This window comes from Coenobita brevimanus, chromosome 110, assembly GCF_032717465.1.
Source record: "Coenobita brevimanus isolate Jiangsu-jjx chromosome 110, ASM3271746v2, whole genome shotgun sequence".
NCBI lineage: Eukaryota > Metazoa > Arthropoda > Malacostraca > Decapoda > Coenobitidae > Coenobita > Coenobita brevimanus.
Window position 1 is genome coordinate 7,232,947 of NC_137063.1, and position 8,461 is coordinate 7,241,407.

At 41.9% G+C, this 8,461-nt stretch overlaps 1 non-coding gene across 1 annotated transcript; it reads left to right on the plus strand.

The window, feature by feature from the left end:
- The first annotated feature begins 3,095 nt into the window (after positions 1 to 3,095).
- LOC145417607 (5S ribosomal RNA) lies at positions 3,096 to 3,214 on the plus strand. Its single transcript, XR_013900512.1, has one exon. It is a non-coding gene; the product is annotated as a 5S ribosomal RNA (ribosomal RNA).
- Positions 3,215 to 8,461: the final 5,247 nt, after the last annotated feature.

The following is an 8,461-nucleotide window of genomic DNA, read 5'->3' on the forward strand; positions in this document are numbered from 1 at the left end:
TCACTTGCTAAATCAACGGTAACCACCAGTAAACTTGTGCCTATAAACTTTAATGATAAATACCTAAATATGAATGAGTGAGCACTATCTTGTGAATAGCTTTATAGCTAGGAGTTAATATCCTGGAATGAGGTCGCCAATTGTCACGGGGTTTTTATAGTAACACGGTAATTTTGAAATAAATGCTTAAATATTATTTAAATTGATAATAATATTCAATAATATTGAAGAGCAGAGACAATGATTGTCTTGCTACATCAAGCAACGATTACTTTACGCTGACTTGCTACGATTCTCTAAGAACGAGAATTTATAAACTTTCTCAACAGTACACAGCAGAGACTAATTACTCACAATTGCTGAATTACTGTACTGTTAGCCTCTGGAGAAAGTTACCTCACCCCTGACAATAAATAACTAATACTAATAATAATAATCAGGTCCTTGCTGATGCTTAACTCCTATGGCACAACGGATTTTAAGTTAATACAACAAGACTGGTCTAAGTACCAGTTATGAATAGTAAATCGTTTATGCAAGCTAGGAGCTATATGGGAAATAAGCTTAATTATGGAGAAATGAAACAAGAGTTTACTTTACACTGAGCTCAAGAAAAAGAACTGTTAAATTTATTGATTACAAAAAATAAATTTAACGTTACAATTCAAATCAAATTAATGAGACGCACTCACTCACTCACACAAAAGCTAAATACTTACGCCTAGGAAAAAACACCCTAACTAAACTCTTAAAACTAGGATTATACAAAAAGGAAATACCGGTCGATGAATGCTGTGTATCACCCGGGGGGGTGGGAGTACTGGCCAACTGTACTAGTGGAGCTTGGGTGCTAGCTGACCTCTCACACTTCTTGAGCACAGGACCTTTCTCCGTCACAACAAACACGCGACTGAATAAGTCGTGGGAAAAAAGGGGAGCAGTAGGCCGCATTATTCTAACGGTCGAGTGAGCAGGGGCGAACAATAAAGAAACAATAGTATCGCTCAGTACAGCACTTAGTGACGTGCATTAAATCGGTCACTTTTGAAAACAGTGACGAATGTTTTGAAATGTATACCCCGAAATGGAGAGAGAAACGGTTAACTGAGCGATACACAGTGAGTTTTCCACTAATAGTTCGTGGCTTCTCACAAAAGGGTAATGTCGCGAATTTGTTTCGTGACAGTTCCTATGGTTTCTTCTTATCTTAGTGACAGGAAAATAAGAGTAAAAGTAGATGATGTATATTCGAATTTCCACTCAATTAACGCCGGCGTGCTGCAGGGATCAGTGCTGGCGCCAACCCTATTTCTGGTTCATATTAATGATCTCTTATCTGTCACTCACAATCCCGTTCACTCATATGCAGATGACTCAACACTACATAGTTCATTCACACTCAGATATCCATTTACAGAGTCTAATATCTCTACCTCTCAACTCAGTACAGCCATCTCCATAAATCAAGATCTAGCTACAATCAGTGAATGGGGACAAAACAACCTTGTCTCTTTTAATGCTAGTAAAACTAAATATATACAGTTTACTAATAGACAGATATTGCCAGATTCGTACATTACCTTCAGTGCTACTAATATTCCCATCTCCAAAAGTATTGAAATTCTTGGTGTCTCACTTAACAGTGCCCTCAGCTGGACCTCTCATGTCAGATCACTTGCTAAAACCGCCTCAAAGAAACTTGGATTATTGTACAGAGTCCGTAACTTCTTCGCCGATGAGCAGTTAGCTATAATTTATAAGAGTCATGTGCGCTCTCAGCTTGAATATTGCTCACCCTTGTGGAATGGTTGTGGAGAGGTTGCATTGAGACAACTGGACAAAATTCAGAGTAAAGCTGTTGGAATCATTAACAACCCTGCCATTACATTTAAACTACCTCCCCTGCAAGTAAGAAGGAATGTTGCCTCACTTGCATTATTTTACAGATGTTTTTTTGGCAAATGCTCAGACGAAGTTGCGTCCATGGTGCCACCTCTTCATGCCTTCCCTCGTACTACACGGGCTTCTGGTAGCGCTCATGACTGGAATGTCACTCAACCATATTGCAGAACTTCTGCCTATCAGAATTCTTTCATTCCCCGAACTGCATCTCTCTGGAACTCGCTTCCCCAGAGTTGTTTTCCTCCAAATTTCAACCCACAACTGTTTAAGTCTAACTGTTACAGATATTTTATGAATAGAGGACACCAGTAATCTGGTGTATGGATTTTTTTTTTCCCCATTTGTTTTTCCTTCCTCCGTTCTGTTATTTAAAAAAAAAAAAATACTCGCCAGACATTAAAAGAACCACATCAAACCATTCGCGACCACGCCTGATGGTACTTGACAAGCGTAACAGCTGTATCATCATGCCAGCCTTAATTCCCACTGAAGAGATGGGATGAGGTAGGATCCAGAACCAAAAAATGAGATGGCACTAAAGTAAGAGAATTATCAAACAGCCTGGCCAGTGCCTCGTCCACACTGTCATACACACATCATCCAAGCCTTAGAAAGCCTGACTCCTCTTGACAGGCAAATCTTGGTTCATTACTTTTTTCCTCTTCACATCCACTTAGCTACAACTTGCAAATATAATGTTTCGCGGCACTGGATTCCTTCACTATCACCAAATAAATAAACAAGCAGCCTTACTTAACTTAACCTTACCTAACCATTCCGTAAATATAAAAATGCCATTATATTCTGTTAAAAACTTCAACCTGCTGCCATTATTAGCTGCTGCCATTATCAGCTGCTGCTCTGATCGATGGAACATAAACATTATCCCTGCCTCTGATGTGAGTCATTTTGATATCGATGATAAAAAGTAATGTAACTGAACAGGAACAAAAACTATTTTCATATGATTACAAAATTACTGTGTGGTAAGTAACCCAAATGCAGAAATTGTGGAGTAATCTAATACAATTATATATTAGTAATAATAATGATAATAAAGATTGATGATAATGAAATAATAATAATAATTATAATAATAATAATAATAATAATAATAATTATTATTATTATTGTTGTCATTATTATTGTAATGATGATTGATAATAATAATAATTAATAATAATAATAATAATAATAATAATTATACCACGTTGAGTACACCGCTTCCCGTCCGATCAGCGAAGTTAAGCAACGTTGGGTCTGGTTAGTACTTGGATGGGTGACCGCCTGGGAACACCAGATGCTGTTGGCATCCCTACGTGTCAAGTGGGGTTGGTGGAGGATTAGTGCCCCTCCCTGTAAAACAATTAACTCTAAGCCATTGGCCACCCCGTCTGGGATACATGGCGTCTGGCAATGATGATGATGATGATGATTATTATTATTATTATTGAAACTTCCCACATCCCTGTGCAAGTTTCCTTGGTTTTGTCAGTGTTATCATTATTTTAGGGAAGATCTACATCGCTGCCATTCGTATTCCGTTTGAGCTACAGACTACTTCTTTGCCATATTGTAGTACTGGTTGGTCTCGTCATCTGACCAAATATCTTCCCGATCCGACTTCCGGAACCGGATAGGATCCGGAAAAAAAGTGACCCTAAAGCTCAAGAACCACTTAAGTTAAGGGCTGAGATTTTCATGGCGTATACCTGGGACATGGCCAGAAGGCAGTGCTTAATATAGTCCAGATCTGATTATTATTCACTCAGATCGCCAATGGTCCAAAATTTTGGACAACTCCAGAAGACAGAGAAGTCACCTGATATTACATGAAAGAATAAAGCTAGAGCCACCAAACTTGGTGGACTTATAGATCTTGATGACCTAAGGTGACATGCACAAGCTCAGCGACCTTGACCGCAAGGCCTCTTTATAGCACGGCTTCTAGTGTAGTAGGCAGCGGCTTTGGGAAGTTTTTATCAAAAATAGTCCTTGGACAGTTTGACGGCTTTCTGTTATTATTATTATTATTGTTATTATTATTATTATTGCTGTTGTTGTTATTATTATTATTAGTGGTATTCAGTTGACCTTAGAAGAGCCGAAAACACGATAAACAATCAAGAGAGAATAATGGGAACAAAAAACCATTCTGCTGGTAGAAAGCTAAGATGAAAAGTATTGTCAACCACATTATAACCACCAGTCGATGATACACGAGTAAGTTAACCAAAGACCAGAGAAGACTAAGAGGAGGCACGTGATATGCAGCCAGCACCACTGTGACGAGAAGCTGAAGTGTTATAACATGGAAGAAAGTGAGCTTCCGCTGCGTAGATGGGGGCAGGTGGGAATGTGGTGCCTCGTTACAAATGGCTTTGTAATATAAGTTTTATTAAACCTCAGTGTAGCCTATAATGGAGAAGCAACCAAGTTGTGTGTGTACATATATATATATATATATATATATATATATATATATATATATATATATATATATATATATATATATATATATATATATATATATATGTGTGTGTGTGTGTGTGTGTGTGTGTATACAGTATACTGTATCTATCTATCTATATATATGTGTGTGTGTGTGTGTGTGTGTGTGTGTGTGTGTATACTGTATATATATATATATATATATATATATATATATGTGTGTGTGTGTGTGTGTGTGTTAAGCAGTTATTAGAATTAAAAAAAACAAAATATGGTAAGCAGTAAATTGACCGAATATTGTTAGAAATACGTCTATTGAGTATTGGAAGCAGAGAATGCAACTGTCTTGGCGACTGGCCAGTAATCCTTTGTTGTGAGTTCCACAGTGTAATAATAACACAGTGTGTAATTATTTGGGATTTATGAACCACCCTGTATGTGTTATCATAAGTTTTTGTCCATCAGTAACAACCCTAATTACTTACGGTGTGTTATGAAGCCTCTCCTTATGTTCCGTAAGAAGCCTGCACTACAACCGCGTGAGGAGGCTTATTATTTTTGCTTTAGGTATACGATCTTATTTAGCATAGGAATTACCTCTCGTCATATGAAGCTTAAGTGTTGATATAATATTACGTGTGCCTATGGATGTTTTCTTTGTAATGTAGCCAACTCTGGGTATAGATCTGATAGTCTGTTCCCTGAAGCCCAGCAGTCCTGCTGTGAATCACACTGGTTCACCTGTCCCCCTCAGGAACCTGCAGCACAACCACGTGAGGAAGCATATTATTTTTGGTATTGGTAGACGGTTTTATTATGCTTATGAATTACCTCTTGTCTTCTTAAGTTTAAGTATTGGTACAGTATTATGCCGCCTGCGCATTTTTTTCTTGTTAATGTACTTAACCCTGGGTGTAGATGTGATTGTGTGTTCCTAAGGCCCGTCAATCATGCTGTGACTCCCGGTGGTTCACATGTCCCCCTCAGGAGCCTGCAGCACAACCGGGTGAGGAGCCTTGGCCGCGGCGTGGTGGGTGGTGGTGGTGGTGTGGGTGGGCTGAGGAGTGTACGTCTGGCCGACAACCCCCTCACCTGCGACTGTGACCTGTCCTGGCTGGCACACTGGCTCCGGCGGCACCCTACACTGGCACTCTTCACACGGTGCCACAACCCGCCCAGACTCAGGGGCAGGAAGGTGGCAGAGGTGCACCACCACGATTTTACCTGCACAGGTCAGCTAATTACTAGTGTTTCTCTCTCTCTCTCTCTCTCTCTGAATGCTCATTACTGTTTTTTCCCGTGTTCAATAGTTTTCAGGTGCTTTCCAGGTGTTTTAGATAATCAGGTGTGTCATACAGGTGTCTCAGGTAAGTCTGGCATTGATATGGTAAGCATGTTAGGTAATTTGCACAAGCTCAGGCGAGTCGTTCATGTGACCAGGTAAGCTGTCTTGAATAGTAATGTTAGAAAAGCTTCAGTTTTCACTGTCTGAGGAGAGAGCTTGGGTCTCATACTTAAAATTAAGGATAAATTGTCAATTTTCGATATATTGGTGCCACTACAAATGCTCACTAACACGCCAGTAACGTATCCCCTACTAGTGCGGTAATACAGTACATTCAGTAGGCCTAGTATGTTTGAGCCATCACTAGCGTTGTTTGTACACCAATTTTTTTGTACACTTTAATTTTTACGCCTGCACGCACGTACGTTGTGTGTATGTGAGAGAGAGAGAGAGGAGAGGGGGGGGATGAATCTATAGTATGTAGTGAGACTAATTTGCGATTCTTGCTACAGACAGACTACCAAACACTGTCTGACCTGGACCCAAAATTCTGTGCAACTTAGTGTAAGGGAGACTTGCAAACAAAAAGCTCTTCTTTATTGTTATCAAAGCCTTGTACACTGAAAAAGGTAAACAGTAAGTACATCAGTACAGTACACACAGTGTGTGGAAGGAACACGTGAGTTGACTGAGTGCCTGCGTCGTGCCCACAACGGTAAGCCAGTACAACCTTCATCCGGCATACCCGGCACAGGAACAATGGTGGAAGTGGACCATTATTTCTCGTGTGGCTCGATTGGGAGTAAGATAGACCAGTGGTCAATTTACGGTACTTCAGGTCCGTCCATTCTGGCCCAGTCAGGTTAATTTTGGTCCACTCAGGCCATTTCAGGTACTTTTTCAACTATTCTTATCCTTGATATCAGTCTTGTCCAAGATTCAAACAGGGCAGTTTAAGCCCATTTCTGCAGTAAAGTTAATCAGATCAACTTTGGTTCATTAAGGTCAGTTCCGGGTCATTCAGGTCAAATAAGGTCCATGCAGGTCCTTCACATCCAGTGCAGGCCAGTCAGGTGACGGCGGTGTGTGAGGCGCGGTGGTGGGGGGGAGGGGTGAGTCCAAATCCTTTCCAGAGTTAGATGGGGAGGGGAGGGGTGAAGGGCTGGGTGGGTGGAGAGGAGTGGGCGTGTCCGGTTGCGATGGCATTAGTTTGGCATGACAGGGGCAGTACCTCCTGTCCAGATAAGCATTGCAGATTGGCCGATACAAGCGTGGTGAAGGACTGATTCAAAATACAGTATCTACAAACTGAAAGAAGAAGAGGAAATGAAAGACCTTTCATTCTCACATACTTGGTGCATCACGACACAAGCAAAAACTCTGTACACAAATAATTCCTTGAAGTGTAACAGATGGATAGAACTTGCAAAGAAGGGAGGTGGGAGTTGTGACGGCATCTTTTCAGGGCTCAGTTGGGACATTAATCGAAACTTTTATTAGTTATCCCCATGTAGTCGACCATGTTTACCTGAGGTGTCAACTGCGTTGCAGCATACTAATCCTGTGTTAGCTTCAGTTTCTGTGATTTTGGCAGCTCGTGTTTGTTGTTTCTACTGTGGTTTATCTCCAGCCAGTGGTTCCAGCCCAGAGTTCATTTGCATTTTTGTGGGAGCCCCGACGACGTTGTCCCTTTTTGCTGAGTAACCAGCGAACGGCAGGTTTTGTAGGAGCACTGGTGGTGCCAACCTTCTGCTGGTGGTGGAGCGGTGACTAACGTCTCTACTGAGGCTGGCTCCAACCTGGGCAAAAAGCGGCTGACATGTTGGCCGCCTTTGTCCAGTGTGACGCCACCTTTACCACAAGCAGCTTGTACAGCCGTGTGCTCTTGGGAACCCTGTCCTTTGTGTAGGTCGCTTGGGTGGTTGTGTGATTTAATTAGTCTACAAGATTCTCATTTTTTCCACACACTCCCACAGCATAGACCAGGGAGTCTGCCGTTCTCTTACGACCTCACACTGACCCTTGTGCAGGGTACAAGTATGCAGTGGGAATCACAGAATGCTGCATTTCTGACTGTTACACTGAGTGTATTGCCACGAAGCTGAAACAAGTCACCACTGTTGCCAGTGAGTCCTGGTTAAGTCAGGTCAGGTCAGTCTTGAATGCTGCCAGAAAAAGCGAGTGTATTGCAGGAGCTGGTGACTGCCAGAATCAGCTGAGTGAACAGCTTGTAAGGCCCAAGACACACTAAACCCAATGAGACGATGTGCTGCTGTTTGCGGTCTCATCTGAGGCAGATTGCATTGGCTCCCTCAGACTGTCTTGTCGCGTGCTTTGTTACCGATCACACTACCCGTCCACTTCCCTCAGTTGCCGTCTGACCCTCGCCAATTGCGGGGGGGGGGGGGGGAAGGCCTTGCGAATTCAATCAGCGCTGCTTGTTTGACCAAGGGCGGTGGCGGCAGCGGCAAAGGGAACTGTTGGATTGTGAGGGAAGCGGCACAACACTGGATCTTAGACACAGGATTCCAGTTCTGTACTCAGGGGCAAGTTTATAAAGAATAGGAAGACAAGACAATCCACCCGGAGGCAGCTATAACCAGCCGGTAGGGTAGTTATCTTGTCTGAATTTAGAGGCCGGACTCTATATTAGTAGGTTTTCAATAACAGAGAGTCGGGTTACAGAATACTAAAGGGAAGGATTTTATGTTGATGTGTGTATTTTATTTGATTCACTTTGCCTGTATTGGGAAGGAGAGTAGGAGAGATGGAGACTGAGAGACATGACCAAAAGATGGAGGGAAGGAACAAACGTAGAAGGAG